At 45.4% G+C, this 19687-nt stretch overlaps 2 non-coding genes across 2 annotated transcripts; both read left to right on the plus strand.

Moving 5' to 3' along the window:
* The first annotated feature begins 13117 nt into the window (after window positions 1–13117).
* On the plus strand, window positions 13118–13189 carry Trnat-agu (transfer RNA threonine (anticodon AGU)). The gene has a single exon. It is a non-coding gene; the product is annotated as a tRNA-Thr (tRNA).
* A 1012-nt stretch (window positions 13190–14201) lies between these two features.
* Window positions 14202–14274, plus strand: Trnak-cuu (transfer RNA lysine (anticodon CUU)). Its single transcript has one exon. It is a non-coding gene; the product is annotated as a tRNA-Lys (tRNA).
* Window positions 14275–19687: the final 5413 nt, after the last annotated feature.

Here is a 19687-nt window from a genome sequence, read left to right on the forward strand (position 1 = left end):
TAGTTGCACTCTGTAACGAACTCATGAGCCCATGTAACGTTATTCCGCAGGAATTTCGACAGGGAATTGTTGTTTTACTGCCCAAGACCACGTGCAGTGACAACCCAACAAACTTAAGACCTCTCACGTTGTTAAATAGTGATTATAAACTATTCGCCCGTGTCCTCAGCCAACGGCTCAAAAATGTCATGTCCACAATCACAGGACAGTATCAAACGAGTGTTGGTAGAAATAGATCTATTTACCACACGCTCACGGATTACAGAGATGTGATAGCCGTAGCGGAGGCCTGCAAATTAAAATGCGCCCTCTTAATGATAGACTTTGAAAAAGCATTCGACAGAGTGAGCCACCGATTCCTTTTCCACGTCATGCGAGAATTGGGATTTCCGCACCAGTTCACGCAAGTAATCGACAATATGATCCGTAATAGTACTTCGCGAATCCAAATTAATGGTCGCCTCAGTGGTGCGATTGATATCGCGTGTTCGGTGAGGCAAGGCTGTCCGATGTCGATGGCTCTCTTTGCCATCGTCATAGAACCTCTGCTTGCTACGCTAACTGAACGTTTGCAGGGATTGGAAATCAATAGACAGAAGATTGTGTGCCGTGCGTACGCAGATGATGTCGGCTTTCTTGTCGTGAACGCGCAAGAAGTGAGGTCCTCACTTGAAATACTTCAACGATATGCGGCGGCATCAGGGGCGAAGGTGAACTGGCAAAAATCTAGAATCATGAATGTCGGACGGGGAATACATTTCCCCAACCTTGCCCGATTACGGGAACTTACCAGTATAAAGTGCTTAGGACTTGAGTTTCGCCGGAAGATACAGAATACCATTGCTGTAAATTATAGAGATTTACTTCACAAGGTAAGGGCATGTGTACAACAGCATAGTATGAGGCAACTGAATGCTCTCCAAAAAGTTGAACTGGTCAACACCTATATCGTCTCGAAGATCAACTATGTAGCCAAAGTGTTGCCTCTTCCCAGTGGCATTGCGAATAGAATGCTGTCCGCTCTTGGCCATTTCGGGACCAGAGGCAATATCTTCAAAGTTAAATTTGTTACGTTGACGCTCCCTACTCGGAAGGGCGGATTAAACCTCACTGATGTTTATAAGAAGGCACAGGCGCTCTATCTAAGCAGTATGTATAAGGTGTGGACAAAATCTCCACATTGTCTCACTGCTCACCTGCTCAACGAAATATCACCGGCGGACCTCAACCCCCCGATTGATGTACATCATATTCCACACGACCTTTACCATTTAAAATACTTCCTTTTGGAATATAGTTATGCTCGACAAAGAATTCCGGAGAAGGAAATAACGGTGGTGAAGCAATTGTATAAGACTTTGATCGAGTTCACATCCCGGAATAACATCGAAGAGAAATATCCAGCTCACAATTGGCGGGTCATTTGGGATAATATTCATTCACGACATTTACCGTCTCACGTGCGAGCGTCTTGGTATCTAACGGTGAACCGTAAAATAGCAACGAATGCCAGGCTCCATTCCATTCATCTGGCCGATTCACCCTTATGCAACATATGCCGGGTACAAGATAGCGAGGAACACAGATTTGTCTGCGAAACAGTGCGAGATGTTTGGACGGTCATAAGACAGTTGTTGGCAAGCATCACTAGAACATGCCCTGCCACCATAACGCCAGCCGACTTCCTCACTCCGGAGGTGGTGCCTTACCCGCAGACCAAACGAAATTCAGTAAACTGGCTTAAAGGCCACACAGTTTACTATCTTTTCAATCTGAACGAAACGAGTAAAGAAGACTTTCTTCTGTATTTAATGATACAGCACCACCGACTGCAGAAGACTAACAGCTATAAAGCTAATTTTGCAAACTTTTTAAGCCACACAATCATTTCACAGCCAGTATAGGATGGAGTGCTTACAGCCATTTTTCGACATGGTGGATTCCACCCTCCAATCGGCCGCCCAGAGTGAAGACAAAAGACGTTAGTGCGGGGACGACTTTACGAGTGTGTCATCTTGATAATTCGTCGGATTCAGAAAATAACAGCTCGTTTGATGTAGCGCGTTACGTCTCATTGGCGGATGCCTTTCAGGAAACTGCATTTCCTAGTTTTTTTTAATTATAACAGAAGATACGATAGAGAGACCAACGGTAGAAGAATTTTAATTTATTTTGTTCATCAATTATTTACATTGATTGAGGAGCGAGATGCAATCATGCGGTGCAAAATGCACGGATTTCCCTATTCTCCTGCATAAATATGAAATGGACATAATTAATTTACACTGCGTTTAGAAGCACCATTTCGTCTTCCGATTATTTTCTGTTTTTCTGTTACCGGCGGCGGAGTCAAGCCGCAGTTTTTTTCTTTATTTCGCAGAAGAGGTAGGGTGACATGGTGACAGTTACGGTGGGAGACATTGTGGCCAGGCCTCGGATTCCACGACCCCTGCCCACTTTTACTCTCCATGATTGTTTACCGCATTTTACAAAACAGAAGAAAAAAAATGGTTCGGAAAAAACATAAAAAAAGTGGCTAGGATACCTGGGTCTCACCCAGGAGGCAAAAAAAAAGAAAAAAAAAGAAAAAAAATGGATAAGGCGTCGGACTTCGGATCCGAAGATTGCGTGTTTGATTCCTCTCACGGTCGTGTTTTTCCAATTCTGAAAAAGAAACATACCGTTTTAGTGTAGCACTTGAGCAGTACGAAACCGTGTGAATGTTGCTGTTGACCATTTTCTGCTTAGAGATGCTCTTGAGCTTGAAACACGCACAACAAGACCGGTGTTAACTAGCGAATTGGTTTGCATATTGCCGTCGCCGCGAGTTTTTGACTGGCACTTGCATATCTAAAATAACGTCGGAAAGTAACTCGTTCGGTTTATGAGTCACATCAAGTATGTGTGTTAATATTGACGAAACTAGCTCTGCAGGTTGTCATGCAATTCTGTTACCTCTCAGAAATGATTATGAGATAAAAGTGAACTACGTGACGAGTTTGACGTTAGGAAAACATTAGGCAACATGGAGAGGTTCTGTATGGGACCAGTCAACCCAAACGAGTACTGTGTGACGTGCTAACCGGCACGTATTCACCGAGGCAGCGCGGCTAGCTCAGTCGGTAGAACATAAGGCTTTTAATCCCAGGGTCGTGGGTTCGAGCCCCACGTTGGGAGGAACGGAATTTTGTTCCTCTGCAGATGTAACTTACCGTTTTTCTGATTAACGTGATGTAATGGAAATAGCAACTTTAAACTTTGCCTACGTCTCCGTCAGTCGCTACGAAACTGTATTTGAAGGTGAAGGTGATTTTGTAGACATGTGTGAAAGACATGTTCTGAAATGCAAGTGGTGTTATTTGGAGAGCACTTCGTTTACGTGTCAGATGTGTAGCCAAGCAGTAATGGGTCGCCATAGCTGCAAATATTAGACGGTAATATGAAGTGTTGTCAGCTGAGGTCTGATGATCCAGAAGACCGTAAGGACGAAGTACTCAAAAGTACTCGTAGGCCGCACCTCTTTAGCTCAGTGGTAATTTCCGCTTCAGACGCCGTGCAGTGTGGACGTGCCTAGTTTTCAGCTCCGCCGTAGCGTTAAGTATAGTGGGATATCGTTTGTTTACGTGTAGTGTTGTACCTTCTGTAAGTTTTTCTCCGTCGTTGTTTCGTTCCTTGTGTTACTTTCTGTGTGTATTTCAGTGTTTTTTGTGTAGCGGTTTAGTCCGCGTAGCTTTTGAAAATGTCGTCTCAGGTTATTCCTAGTCAGGCTACAGTTAGTTTTGCTTTCGACAAGTCCACCCGCCATGTGCAACCTAGTTCCCTTGAGATTCATTATTGGTTAGTAGATACCTTTGGTATTAATTCGGATCAGGTGCACACTGCATATTTTGATACAGAACTCTATGTTTTCTTTGTTAAATTTATGGACCCCCTTCAGGTTGATAAAATTATTTCCAAATTTGGTCATCAGGTTCTCTTTCGGCATCGGGATGATTCTGTCAGTACCGTACTGCTTTCAAATGCTTCCATTACGTACGCCAGTGTTCGTGTTTACAACCTTCCGCCGGAGGTGGATAATGTGTATCTTAAGGAGGGTTTACTCAAGTGTGGTGATGTTAAGAGTATTCGCCTTGAACGCTGGTCCAGCCAACATCGTGTGCAGTGATACAGTGGCATTCGTTCCGTCGAAATGCACGTGAAGCAGAATATTGCCTCGCACCTGCAGATCGGTGGATATCGTGTCCATGTAACATATAGTGGTCAGGTTGGCACCTGTTTTTTGTGTAATGAGAGTGGCCACGTGCGTACCAACTGTCTGCGGAGGGTTTTTGTGTTAAAAAATTCTCTCGAACAGCGTCGCAAGTTAACGGTCGCTGACCTCGTTGCAGGTGGTTCTGCTCCTTGTGTCGAACAGTCCAGTGGTAGTACCACCCCGCCGCAGGTTTTGCACGCCCCTGACACAGAATTTCCTCCTTTGCGTGCCAAATCTGATGTTGTTCCGTCTGTTCTTCAGGTGGGTGTGCCGCTTTTGAATAATAAACGGCGTCGCGCACAAGATGGAAATAGTACGGATGAGGATCTCACCGAGATGCCCCAATCCGAGAGACCGACATCCTCCAAGCCACAGAGTAGTGTAGATGCTCCCTGTTCCCCAGAAGTAGCTGTTCCGGTAGCGGCTGCTGACGCCCCTCCGGCTTCCGACACGGCTTCTCTCGAGTCGGCTCGTCGGTCGGGCCTGTTGGCGCCGCCTTCCGAACCGACTTCGTTGTCACAACAAGTTGAGCCGCAACAACTTCCTGCTTCGCTGCCCCACACCTCTGCCAGCGGAGCTGCTCCGCTTCCTTCCAACTTAGCAGCTTCGGAGCCTCCTGCTCAAGTTTCGCCTCCTTGTAGTCCATGTTTGCCGGAAGCTAGTATTGGTGTAGACCAGTCCGTTTCGTCGGATGTTTCCCCCGCGACCCCGGACCCTGACTGTGGACCGGCGCGGGTGTTGCCGGATACAGAACTTGACCCTCCTACGTCACCGGTGGCTGCCGCTTCCTTGCCCGTCAGCCGACGCAAGTTGCGCGTTCAGCCGAACGTCAATGCTGTTCGTAAAAAACCGAAACGTAAGGGATCCGCGGAAGGGGGTAGCAGTCCCCTTCCCTCGGATGCCTCCGTCTCCCCTACTATGGACTGTGATGTTGATGCGTCGGTGTAGGTGGTTTCTTCTCTCGCTTCTCTCTCCATGGTTCAAGCATACACCTTTCTTACCTTAATTGTTAACCGTATTGAGTCCGACGTTCGCATTGCCTCTTTGCGGCAGTTTCTCTACGACTCCTGTGCGGACGTAGTATTTTTGCAGGAAATATTGTTTTCTGATCTCTCTCTACCTGGATTTCAAACTGTTTTTAATGTCGCACCGGAAAACTCAACAGGAACAGCTCTTTTCTTTCGAGAAGGTATTCCTGTTACTGACATGGAATTCCTTGACTCTGGCCGTGGGATTGGTTGTCGTCTTTTTGATCTCTGCGTAGTAGTTTTGTATGCCCCCTCTGGTTCGGATCGCACTGTGGCTCGATCGCGCTTTTATAAGGAAGAGCTTATTTGTCTTTTGCGCAAGAGTCCTCGGAGTCTTCTGCTCGGAGGCGATTTTAATTGTGTTTTACGCCCTGAAGACCAGTCCCCCAATTTTAATTATTGCCGAGATTTACATGACTTGGTTCGTACGATGCACCTGCGTTATGTTTGGGAACACAAATATCCAACCCTAGTGAAATTTACGTATTTTACCGCGTGCCCATGCAGTAGACTCGACAGATTCTACTTCTCAGATTTTTTATGTGATACAATTCTTTCTGTCGATGTTATTCCTACTAGTTTTTCTGACCATTGTGCTTTTACTGCAACTGTAAATCTTAGTCACCAACCAGCAAAACTTTATCGTTCCCAGTGGATGTTAAATGTTTCCCACCTTGCCGACAGTGCCATTGATGAAGTTGTAAGTGCCGTGTGGGAGCGATGTCTTCGCTCTGTCCCACGGTACCCCTCCTTGCTCGTTTGGTGGACGGCGTTTGCCAAGCCCAAGATTCGTCAGTCTTTGATTTTTTACTGTGCCGCAAGGGCGCGTGATTTTAAGAACACGTATGAATTTTACTACAATGTCCTGCGTGAACTGTATGACGCGGCGGGTCCTTCTCCTCTGCGGATCCATGATGTTCGTCGTATTAAAGCCAAGCTCTTGACCCTCAAACGACGACAGTTGGATGGTCTGCGAGTAAAGTCGAAACCTCACTCTCTTGTTGAAGGTGAACTGACTTCTTTGTACCACCTGGTGCGGCATCAGACTCGACGTCGTCGCTCCTTCATCTCTTCTCTTATGGTGGATGATGGACGACAGCTTATTGCACAGGAGGAAATGACTCGTGCTCTTCATCAGTATTACGCTAGTCTCTATTCTGCCGATGATTCTGGTGCGTCACTTTCTGATGATGTCCTTGAGGATCTTCCTGCGACGATCTCGCCTGACGCGAACGGCGAATTTCTCCGGGAGTTCGAGATAGATGATGTTTTTGATTTTATTGCTCGCTCTCCGTCCGGTAAATCGCCGGGTCCAGACGGCCTGCCTAAAAAATTTTATCTCCGTTTTTGGCCTCTTTTGGGTGGCACTTTTACGCAGATTTTAAATGAGATTGTCAGGGGGATGGATGTGCCAGCCGATTTTAAAGTAGGGAAAATTGTTTTAATTCCGAAGTCCACTGGTCGTTTATCTGCTGCCAATCTTCGTCCGCTCACATTGCTGAACTTTGATTACAAGACAGCTGCTAGAGCGTTCAATAGTCGATTGTCTTCTCTGCTTCGGGGTGAGATTGGTGCACATCAATGTAGTTTTCCTGGTAGATCTATTCTGACCCCAGTAGCCGAATATCGGGATGTTGTCTCGGTTTCGGCGGTTACAAATGTTCATTGTGCCTTTGCTTTCCTCGATATATATAATTCTTTTGATCACGTCAGACATGTGTTTTTGAGATCGTGTTTTAGATACAGTAGGTTTTAACGCTTCATCACGTGCTGTTCTTGGCAACTTGTATAGGGGAATAACTGCTCGGGTGTCAGTCAATGGGCAGCTGACGCCGCCCTTTGCTATCCGCCGAGGGGTACCTCAGGGTAGTCCTTTCTCTATGTCTCTATTCATATTGTCCCTGGAACCGCTGCTTCGGACTCTTGCTTTCAAGCTCCAGGGTATGACCCTCTCTGGTGGGAAGTTCACTGTTAAGGCGTACGCGGACGATGTCGTTGTTCTCCTCCTCTTTAGCTCAGACAGTTCCGCTTGAGACGTGACAGCGTTCGGACGTGCTTTCACTTCCGTGCCGTCGTAGCGGCGCAAGCTGTGTTTACATCGTTTCTTGTGACTGTGATTGTGTTTTTTTCTCGTGTTATTTTGCGTTTTTGTGTACTCTTATTGTTTTTTTCTCTTACTAGCGGTTTCGGCCGCTTATCGTTACAGTTATCGTCAAATCGGTTCCCCGTAAGAATACGTTATGTCTTGAGTTTGACAAGGCATCGCGTCGTGTGCAACCAAGCTCTCTGGAAATTCATGATTGGATTGTCGATGTAATTGGGATAACTTCTGATCAGGTTCACACAGCGTACTATGATATGGCGGATTACTGTTTCTTTGTCAAGTTTATCACTCCGTTACAACTGGAGAAGATATTGCAGAAAACTGGAGGAAAGGCGGAATGCCAACATCGCGACAAATCGGTGAGTACCGTGTTAATCACCAATGCCGATGTAGAATATAAACAAGTTCGAGTATTCAATTTGCCACCTGAAGTTGAACATTACCTATTGAAAGATGTTCTTGCTAAATACGGTGATATTCGGCAAATCAGAATGGAAAAATGGTCTAGACAACACAAATTGCAATGCTACAGTGGGGTTCGTTCTGTTGATATGAGCATTAAAGTTAATATTCCCTCGAATATCGTGGTCTGTGGCTATAAAGCACATGTCGTTTATAGTGGGCATGTAGAAACTTGTTATATTTGTAACGAGAGCCGGCATCTACGCAGTGATTGTCCTCGGCGTATTTTCGTCCTTAAAAACACCTTACAAAAACGCCAGAGGTTGACACTAGCTGATATTATGACCCAACGTCAGAATTTGGAGGAGACACCTTTGCCACCCGGTACATCAGAGGCCGTTGAACCTGATCGTAGCAACGAGTCCTTCCCGCCATTAGCGCAGAAGAGCGAGAAGCTTCCACTTGCTGTCAGCACAACGTTATCAGTCGGTAACAAACGACGCCGTACCTGTGACGATAGTGGAACTGATGAAGAGTTGTCGGTCAACGACCCGATCTCGGTCACGGACGCAAACCCTCCCTCGCAGGAAAACGTTGCCGTGGACACCATAGATGAGGGCTCCGACGCCGTTGCTTCCGCGGCGGCGTCGGTAAACAACAGTGCCGGCCAGTGTTTACAGCTGACTGTTGTGACGCCGCCGGCCGGCCCGCCACAACACGACTTGGACGCACAACAAGAGAACGACCGTCCGATGTCGGCTCTACAGACACACGATGAAGAAGTTGGTCTGGAGACCGTTGTCAACACCAACCTCCCCCTTCATGAACTCAACCAACCTGGGACGCCGGACGGCTGTTTACCAACAGACAGTGTGGATACAAACAAACACACCTTGCCTTCCGCCGCCGCGATGTCGCACGAGTTAGCTCCAGTGGAGGAAGCCGGCACTCCGGCTACCGATTTCAGTCATGATCCGCCCACCCCGCCTTCTGCCATGGAACTCCCGGCTAGTGGACGACGGAAAACTAAACCCAAACCAAATGTCTCCGCGGCCCGAAGGAAGACTCCGATTAGAGGTGCCGCGGAATCAGGACGCGAACCTGGCACTGTCACTTCGCAGTCTAACAGTGCGATGGACTGGGCCGCTAATGCAATGCAGCTTTCTCCCTCCTCCGATGGGCACGACCCAGGCATATAAATTTCTGTCTCTTAATATTAACAAGTTCACGACAGCTTTGAAGACAGGGTTGTAGCGACAGTTAATCAACGGGTCTGCAGCCGATGTTGTACCTCTACAGGAAGTGTCTATATTAAGTCTCACCGTCCCTGCTTTTCATGCAATAGCAAATCTAACGAAAGACACGGGCACAGGTGCAGCCATTTAGTGAAAAAGCGGCGGACTTCAGGGTGACTTTTCTTCCCCTCAAATACATTGTGCACATTGGGCGAAGTGTACATCTAGAATTTTGTGTACCCCCTCTACATTGCCACCCCTACATGACAATTAACCTTCTCAGATGATTCAAGCATAAAAAATATTAACTATTAACTTTAACAGGATAACGTCAGATTTGAAAAAAGTAGTGTTAAAACAATTTATCTATGAATCAGAGGCCGATGTTGTGTTGTTGCAAGAAGTGTTATTCACTGATTTCACCGTACCCGGTTTTCAAATATTTTATAATGAACTACCGGACGCAAACACAGGAACCGCAATTTTAACTCGTGAAGGTTTACCGGTAAAGTTGGTGGATAAACAGGTTATAGGAAGAGGCCTTAGTTGTAAAATATTTGATGTCACCGTTGTCAATGTTTATGCACCGTCCGGTAAAACCAACAAAGCGGCGAGAGCTAATTTTTTCAAGGATGACATTATCTACTTGCTAAGGAAAAATCCTGCGTCTGTAATAATTGGTGGCGACTTCAATTGTGTAGTTAACAGGAAAGATCAGGTGCCGCACTTTAATTACAGCAAGGAGCTGCATGACTTAATTAAAAACATGAAGTACAAAGATGCATGGGAAATCAAATTTCCTACGCTAGTCAAGTTCACGTATTTCACTTCGACATCATGCAGTCGGATCGATAGGCAGTATGTGTCGGAGAATCCAATTCATAACGTGTTGGATGTGGAAGTAATCCCGACATACTGCTCGGATCACTGTGGGTTTTCTATGACTATCAATTTAGCAAGACAACCTACTAAATTTTACCGCAGTCAGTGGATGCTCAACATTGCCCATCTCAAAGATGACGAACTGGAAGACTGGATCAAAGCCACATGGACGGCATGTTTGAAATCAGTGCATAAATACGGATCTAAAATCGAATGGTGGGTCAAGTTTGCCAAACCTAAACTTCGGCAATCCTTAAAATCATACGGTTTTCAAAAAACTAGAGATACCAAAAAGACAATCGAATTTTATTATACGGTATTGCGAGAACTACATGACAAACATAATGTAGCTGCTACTCACCTAGAGCAAATTCGAAAAATAAAAGCGAAGCTTCTAAGCATCACACGCCGGCAGTTGGAGGGATTAAAACTTAAATCAAAGGCCAAGTCTCTACTACAAGAAGAAACTACTTCAATGTTTCACCTGATCAAACACCAACTTCATAGGCGACGCAGTTTTATTGAACACCTCAAACTCGAAGACGGGACTTTAATTACCGACCAAAATGACATGGGGGCGCCACACATCAGCATTTCGCTCACCTCTACGCTAAAGACCAGACTGACGAGACTGCACGTCCTGAAACTTTACACTTATTAACGGAACGGATCACTATTGATGGAAATAACTGTCTGCTTGCTGCCTTTGCAGAGGACGAAATATTACATCTCCTAAAGACGTCACCTTCCAACAAATCGGCGGGTCCAGATGTATTACCAGAAGAATTTTATCACCAGTTTTGGCATATTAATGGGTCAACATTCACTGATATAATAAACGAAACCTTACAAGGAGGAGAATTACCAACTGAACTTAAGGAAGGAAAACTAGTCTTGATTCCGAAAAGTAAAGGACAAAAGAACATTGATCAGTTTCGCCCCTTAATGTTGATGAACTATGATTACAAGACCATTGCACGAGCACTTAAGGAGAGACTCACACCACTTCTCAGAATAGTAATAAAAGGCCATCAAGCCTGCTTCCCGGGCCGGACGATCATGTCGGTCATCTCCGAATACAGAGACCTCATTTCTATCGTGGCAGTCACTGACATCAGGTGTGCAATATACTTCGTCGATTTCTGCAAGGCATTTGACCATGTCAGCCACCGATACGTGGACCTCATATTTAAACATCTGGCTTTTGACGATCGAGCAGTTCGAGTAATCCATCAGATGATGACCGGAATAACTGCCAAGGCTTACGTCAACGGCCAGCCGACGAAAACTATTTATATAGAGAGGGGAGTTCCACAAGGGAGCCCGTTATCAATGCTTTTGTATGCACTTGCACTTGAACCTTTGCTACGGCAACTCAGCCACAAATTAAGTGGTGTCACCATCTCCGGAGTCACGTTTACAGCAAAAGCATATGCCGATGACGTGGGCGTCGTCCTTCGAAACGGAAGAGAAATTACAATTCTGGAAGAGACAATACGTCAATATAGTCGCGCCTCTGGTGCAAAAGTGAACACCCATAAGAGTAAAATCTTAAACCTAAGAGGGTTTGACAGGGTACGCAGCCAATGGGCGTCACTAGTTGATTCCCACAAAACACTAGGCATTACTATGAACAATTGTCCAATGAAGATGGCTGCAGTAAATTGGCGGGACACGGCGAACAAAATACAGGGTGCGTTAAGGGAACTTCGTTGGCGATCCGCGGATTTATTGCTAAATGTTCAATTAATTAACACCTACGTGTTTTCTAAAGCCTGTTTTGTAGCACAAATATTCCCAGCACCGACGTTACAGGTGAAAAAGGTAATGCGTCTTGCAAATAGCTACCTGTGGAAAGGCAACATATTTACAGTTAGACTGGACAGTGTGACCAAAGCAAGACTGATGGGCGGGTTAGGGCTAACTAATTTGGTTACAAAGGCAACTGCACTTTACATCAAAAGAACCCTGTTTATGATTAATAAGGACAGAAATAACATCACCTCCCGACTATTCACAATTGTCCACCCAGGTTCCCTGCAACCCCCGGTGAATGTGGGCAAATTAAACAACACACTAACGCATATAAAGAAATTTTATATTGAGGTCGGCTACTTAGAGGCACGCATAATGTACAAGTCAAGTATAACTACAAAGGAGATTCTAAATACATGGCACAAATCGGATACACAAAATACCATAGAAATCAAATATCCGAACGTCATATGGCGTACTGTATGGAAAAACCTTAGCCTCAAAATCCATTCAACAAACGTGGCTTCCACTTGGTACAAGGTAGTCAGCGACACTGTACCAACCAATGCAAAACTTTATCAGATAGGATTGTGTGCTACAAATCACTGCACTAAGTGTGGATTCGTTGACACACTTCAACACAGATTCACGTGCAGAGGACAATTTCACAATTGGACGTGTGAATGTTGCTGTTGACCATTTTTTGCTTATAGATGCTCTTGAACTTGAATCACGGACAACAAGACCGGTGGTAACTAGCGAATTGGTTTGCAGAGTGCCGTCGCCGCGAGTTTTTGACCGGCACTCGTTCGGCTAATGAGTCACATCAAGTATGTGTGTTAATTTTGACGAAACTAGCTCTGCAGTTTGTCATGCAATTCTTTTACCTCTCTGAAATAATTATGAAATAAAAGTGAAAATAAAAGTGAACTACGTGATGAGTGTTACGTTAGGAAAACATTAGGCAACATGGAGAGATTCTGTATGGGACCAATCAACCCAAACGAGTACTGTGTGACATGCTAACAGGCACGTATTCACCGAGGCAGCGCGGCTAGCTCAGTCGGTACAGCCTGAGGCTCTTAATCTCAGGGTCGTAGGTTCGATCCCCACGCTCGGCGGAGCGGAATTTTGTTCCTCTGCAGATGTAAATTCCCGTTTTTCTGATTTTCGTGATGTAATGGAAATAGCAACTTTAAACTTTGCCTACGTCTCCGTCAGTCGCAAGGAAACTGTATTTGAAGGGGAAGGTGATTTTGTAGACATGTGTGAAAGACATGTTCTGAAATGCCAGTGGTGTTATTTTGAGAGCACTTCGTTTACGTGTCAGATGTGTAGCCATGCAGTAATGGGTCGCCATAGCTGCAAATATTAGACGGTAATATGAAGTGTTGTCAGCTGAAGTCTGATGATCCAGACGACCGTAACGACGAAGTACGCAAAAGTTCCGCAATATCGCGCCTCTTTAGCTCAGTGGCAGAGCACTGGTCTAGTAAACCAGTGGTCGTGAGTTCGATCCTCACAGGAGGCACACGAATTTTGGATATCAGTTGCGCGTCGTGGCCTTATAGCAAACAGTATCTGGGATAACGAACAATTAGCGAGAGGCGTTTTATTAAGAATTACTCTCAGACGTGATTAAGGCGAATGGCGCAGATAAAGCATTTGATAAAGCGGTACAGCATAATGTGGGACGGGGCAGTCTGAAATATGTTTTATAGATGTATTTCTCACATATCTCAGAGCCTTTCGCGGTCGTCGTCGTCGTCACTTTTGCAGGAGTAGCAAATGGTCATCGTAGCAAATGCGTCGAGGGACGCCCTGCCTTCGATTCCGAATGCACAAAGTGTGTGGTCTAGTTTCACAGTCTATATTTGGTAGGTCTCGTAACAGGTTGAATGTATCAAGTGCGTGGGAAAGAGCAAGGGGCAGCGGCTGTGTAGAACGAAAACACAACTCCTCAGTGGTGTGAGCGTTTTGAGATGAGTCGTATATAAGTTACACTTGTTTGTCAGTGACCGTGTGGCCTAATGGATAATGCGTCGGACTTCGTATCCGAAGATTACGGGTTCGATTCCTCTCACGGTCGTGTTTTTCCAGTTCTGAAAAAGAAACATACCGTTTTAGTTGTAGTACTTGGGCAGTACGAAACCGTGTGATTGTTCCTGTTGACCATTTTCTGCTTGGAGATGCTCTTGAGCTTGAAACACGCACAACAAGACCGGTGTTAACTAACGAATTGGTTTGCAGAGTGCCGTCGCCGCGAGTTTTTGACTGGCACTTGCACATCTAAAACAACGTCGGAAAGTAACTCGTTCGGCTTATGAGTCACATCAAGTATGTGTGTTAATTTTGACGAAACTAGCTCTGCAGGTTGTCATGCAATTCTTTTACCTCTCAGAAATGATTATGAAATAAAAGTGAATTACGTGACGAGTGTGACGTTAGGAAAACATTAATCAACATGGAGAATTTCTGTATGGGACCAATCAACCCATACGAGTAATGTGTGACGTGCTAACCAGCAGATATTCACCGAAGCAGCGTGGCTAGCTCAGTCGGTAGAGCTCGAGGCTCTTAATCTCAGGGTCGTGGGTTCGAGCCCCACGCCGGGCGGAACGGAATTTTGAGTTCCGCTTGAGACGCGACAGCGATCGGACGTGCTGTGTATTCGATCTGCCGTTACCCTCGGGTTGTGAATATTTACCTTCTGTGTTTGACGTTTCTTTGTCTTTTGTTTTTCGTTGTTTCTTTGCCTTAGTGTTTGTTTTGTGTCTTGCGTTGTATTGCGGCTTTTGCCGCCTTAAATAAGTGTTATGGCTTCCCGGTTGTTTCCGCGGAAGTGTACTCTCAGTTTTCAGTTTAAAAAGGCTACCAGGAATGTCCAACCGACATCGTTGGAAATTCACGAATGGATTGTGGACACGATTGGCATTACATCGGACCAGGTACATACGGCGTATTTTGATACAGAATTATACTGCTTTTTTGTGAAATTGTTGAACCCGGTTTTGCTGGATAAGATATTACTTAAACATGGTGAGCAAGTGTCGTTCCGTCATAGGGATGGTTCTGTTAGCAGTGTTACTGTCTCAAATGCTAAAATTACGTATACCACAGTTCGGGTTTATAATTTACCCCCTGAAGTTGACATCAGCTATCTTAAGGAAGCTTTGCTTGGTTATGGTACTGTTCGGTCAATTCGAAATGAACGTTCGTCTGCACAACATAAGCTGCAATGTTATAATGGTGTCAGATCAGTTGAAATGCATATTAAATCTAATATACCGTCCCATCTGGTTGTTTGTGGTTATCGTGTACATCTTACTTATGAGGGGCAGCTTGGTACATGTTTCCTATGTAATGAACATGGTCATGTTCGAGCTAATTGCCCTAAGCGGGTATTTGTGCTTAAAAATGGCCTAGCACAGCGCCGCAAATTAACGGTTGCCGATCTTGTGCCAGCAGCTTCCTCCACCTTTCCCTATCTGCCTCCTGCAGTAGCTTCTTCACAACAGGTGTCACCCTCCCCTGATGCAGGTTTTCTTCCGCTACCCACTCGCCCTGACGTATCGGCTGCTCCTATACCGATTCCGTCTGTTCCCAACAACAAACGCCGTCATGCTAGTGATACCGGTAGCACTGATGACGAAGCTGCTGTTTCGCAGCCGGTTTGCGAATCTGATGAGAAAATTCCAGAATCTCCCATGCCTGTTTCGGATTCTGTTCCCGCTGTCTCTCCTGCTTTGCCTGATGACGTCAAACTGGCTGCTATGCCGTCGGCGCAAGAGCCACAACATTCGGTCGAGGTGTTGTTGACATCCCCACCGCCACAGGCATCACAACATGTTGACGACACTTCGGTGGAGACGGCTGTTTGTCGGAAAACCGCTCCTAGAACTGCGCGCTCCGCATCAGCAGACTCCAAACCTATCTTACCACCTCCTACACTTCCAATACCTACACATTCTGAAACCGGTGCCGATGTTCCTGATGCAGTTTTCCCCTTGATGGCTCCTCCTCCTGACTCCTCTCGCCCTGCTAATCCTTCGGACGCTTTGGTTGACGTGCCTGATCTCGAACCCCCCACTCCGCCTGCTCTTGAATCTGGTGTGCATCAGATACGTCGTCGGGTGAAAGTGCCCCCCAATCTCCACGCGGTGCGGAAGAAACATAAGCATGCGAAGGACGACTCTGATTCCGTTGATTCTGGAAAATCACCCTCTGCCATGTCTGATGTTGATGATATGGATGTAGTTGCCTCTAGTGTGGTGTAATTTGGGTTCATTTCCCATTTTTAGGTTGATGTTGCAGGCGTACACGTTTATTACCTTAAATATAAATGGCATTCAATCTGCTCTGAAATTAGCGTCTCTGCAGCAGTTTATTTATGACTCTGCAGCTGATATTGTTTTCCTGCAGGAAGTCTCCGTTGCACACCTGTTTGTTCCTGGTTTTCGCACTATCATAAATTTTGCACCTGAGTTTTCTGCAGGTACTGCTTTCCTAATTCGTGACGGTATCCCCGTTAGCGAAATTGAGCTTTTAGACTCGGGACGGGGCATTGGTTGTCGGTTATTTGACACGACCTTGGTTAACATTTACGCCCCCTCTGGTTCTAGCAAGCGGCAGGAAAGGTCTCGTTTTTATAAAGAGGATCTGATTTACCTTTTACGAAAAAATCCTGCGACCTTGATATTGGGGGGCGATTTTAATTGTGTGTTACAAGCTAAAGATCAATCCCCTCATTTTAATTATTGTTTCGAGCTACATTCTCTTGTACGTCAATTACGACTACGCGATGCGTGGGAGGTTAACCACCCCACTTTAGTTAAATTTACATTTTTTGCTGCCACCTCAAGTAGTCGACTTGACCGATTGTATATTTCTGATCCCCTTAGTGTTTCTGTTTTAGATGTAGATGTTATTCCAGCCAGTTTTACGGATCATTGTGCCCTTGCTGTTATAATTAATTTGGAGCGTCAACCTCTTAAACTTTATAGGCCGCTGTGGAAATTAAATGTCTCCTTGCTCGATGACCCTGACATCGAACCTCTAATACAGACGGCGTGGGACATTTGTTTCCGTTCTCTGCGATACTATCCGTCTAAGCTTCACTGGTGGATCCACTGTGTGAAGCCAAAACTACGTCGCACTTTACTGTCCTACAGTTATAATAGAGCGCGAGATCTGAAACTGACTTTTGAGTATTACTATTCGGTGCTTCGCGAACTTTATGATAATTCTACAATGACATGTGCCCACCTTTCTGAGATTCGGAAAATTAAGGCCAAGCTTCTTAGTGTTAATCGGCTTCAGATGGAAGGATTGAAGATTAAATCTAAACCACCGTCCACGTTACCACATGAAATGACTTCTATGTACCATCTGTTTCGTCACCACAAGAACCGTCGACGTGTATTGATTGACGGCCTTATGGCAGCTGATGGTCGCCGGCTTACCTTACAGAATCAAATAATCCATGAACTTACCTGCTACTATGAGACGTTATATACTGCGGCTGATTCTGATCCGATTGATGTTGACGAGATTTTAACTGCTATCCTATCAGTTTTAACAGAGGACCATAATGCGAAATTTTTAGCTCCTTTTACTGCAGACGAAATTTCAGCTTTCATTGCTTGTTCAGCATCTCACAAATCTCCTGGTCCTGATGGCCTACCTAAGGAGTTTTTTGTTCGCTTTTGGCCTATTATAGGGCCTGTTTTTGCGGATATTGTGAATGAAATCTTGAATGGTGGCACAATTCCAGCCGATTTCAAGAGAGGTACGGTTGTCCTGATACCTAAATCTGCTGGTTTGAAGACAGCTAGTGACTTTCGTCCTTTAACCCTTTTAAATTTTGACTATAAGACGGCCGCGAGGGCTGTTAATGCACGTCTATCCCTCTTGCTTACACCTGTGATACCTCCTTGTCAAAGCTGCTTTCCAGGGCGCTCCATATTGACGTCTCTGGCGGGGTATCGTGATGTCGTGTCGATTGTCGCTGTCACCAATATTTCCTGTGCGCTTTTATTTGTTGATTTTAGTAAGGCCTTTGATCGTGTGTCCCATTCGTTTTTAGAGCTTCTGCTGCGCCGGCTCGGTTTTAATGAACAGGCGTTGCTGGTACTTAAGAATATGGCGACTGGCATTTCTGCTAAGATTGACATCAATGGCCAGCTAACAAAGGTCATTGATATTCAACGTGGCTTCCCGCAAGGTAGTCCTTTATCCATGACCCTTTATGCTCTCTCCCTTCAACCACTCCTCACACGTCTCAACTCGACACTTCGTGGTCTTACGATCTCTGGGGTTACTCAGACGGCAACAGCTTATGCTGATGATTTGGTTGTTTTGCTTCGTTCCACCGCAGAAGTGCCGCACTTGAAAATGGAACTCGATAAATTTTCTGCGGCCTCAGGTTCTCGTATCAATCCCCGTAAAAGCAAGCTCCTGTATTTGCGGGGCTTTGAACGTGTGGTTGTTCCGTGGGTTACAGCTGTTGAACACCATACACATTTAGGTATCTATCTTGAACGTTGTCCTCTTCGGATGGCTGCAAAAAATTGGCAAGTGGCCATTTCCAAGCTGCAAGGTGTTTTATTAGAACACTCATGGCGTTCGATACCGCTACTGCAAAAAAAGCGTGTATTAGACACTTATGTTTTATGTAAAGTATATTACGTTGCTCAGTTGTTTCCGCTTCCCCGAATGCAGGGTGCCAAAATGGTCCAGCTTATTAACAGATATATTTGGCGGGGGCATATTTTTAAATTACGTTGTGATGTTCTTACGAAGCCGCGTCTTGAGGGCGGCTTGTCGTTTACCGATGTCCGTGTCAAGGCTGCTGCCCTTTATGTTAAGCGAACCCTCCATCTTTTATTATCTGAGTCCCCGACTGTTACTTCGCGATTATTCCATGTCGTTCGTCCTGTGAGCTTGTCACCGCCTATTAACATTGGACCTCTAAATGCGAAGCTACGGCATGTTCGGGACTTCTACATTGAGATTAGTTACCTAGATCTCCACTTACATCGGCGTCCTGTTCTTACTACGCTAACCCTGCTTGACAAATGGCACCGGTCTTCTTCTTCGAACCCGATTGTTTTGCATTATCCCAGATTTAATTGGCGTAACATATGGACGAATATTAGCTTACCCGTTCATTCAGCGACTGTTGCCTCCCTATGGTATAAGGTAGTTAATCAGCTGATTCCTACGAACGAACGCCTTCATCGTATAGGTTTATGTGTCTCCCCGCTTTGTCAAACGTGTGGTTGTGTTGATACACTCCAACACCGATTTACCTGCGCTGACCGTCATCGCATGTGGCACTGGCTGCGCCGACAATTGGCTTTACTCACCAGGAGCTCAGAATCGGCATTTAAGACTGATATTCTCTGCTGGCCGGACACGGTTTTTTATCCCCGGACCAAGAACAACACCGTTATGTGGCTTCTTGGCCGTTACATTTTTGCAGTGGTTGATGATCATGGTATTACCGATTTTATTTCGTTTACTGGTTACACGCTTCATGAGTACTGGACGCAAAAGTCTTTCCCACACCTTAAGAGGGACTTTGCGAATATGCTTACTATTGTTTTCGAAAAGCAGGGAGTTGGTTAAGTTTCAATTTCTATTGATCGCTCCTGTGCCTGAATCATTAATGGAACCGGTATAGGGGCATACTGAGCTAACTTCATGACAGGGAAGACATTCTCGCTAGTTCTTAGGTACAATCTTGGCAGGAAGGCAAAATAACTGTTTGGATAGACAACGCTTCATAAGCCCCGTGTTCACATATAAGTATCATAAGACTCCGAACCAAAGACAATTACAACGTATTGGTGACACTGTGGTTTGGTGCAGGGAGGAGGAGACGTCATGGCCAGGACTCGGGATACGACCCCTGCCCAACGCGCCTCCACCTACCTGCCCTGGGTCATTACAAAGGAAAAACGAAAAAACAGTGATTAAAAAAAATATGAATGAAGAAAAACCTAAAAAGGACATAATAAACACAAAC

This window comes from Schistocerca gregaria, chromosome 4, assembly GCF_023897955.1.
Source record: "Schistocerca gregaria isolate iqSchGreg1 chromosome 4, iqSchGreg1.2, whole genome shotgun sequence".
Classification (NCBI taxonomy): domain Eukaryota; kingdom Metazoa; phylum Arthropoda; class Insecta; order Orthoptera; family Acrididae; genus Schistocerca; species Schistocerca gregaria.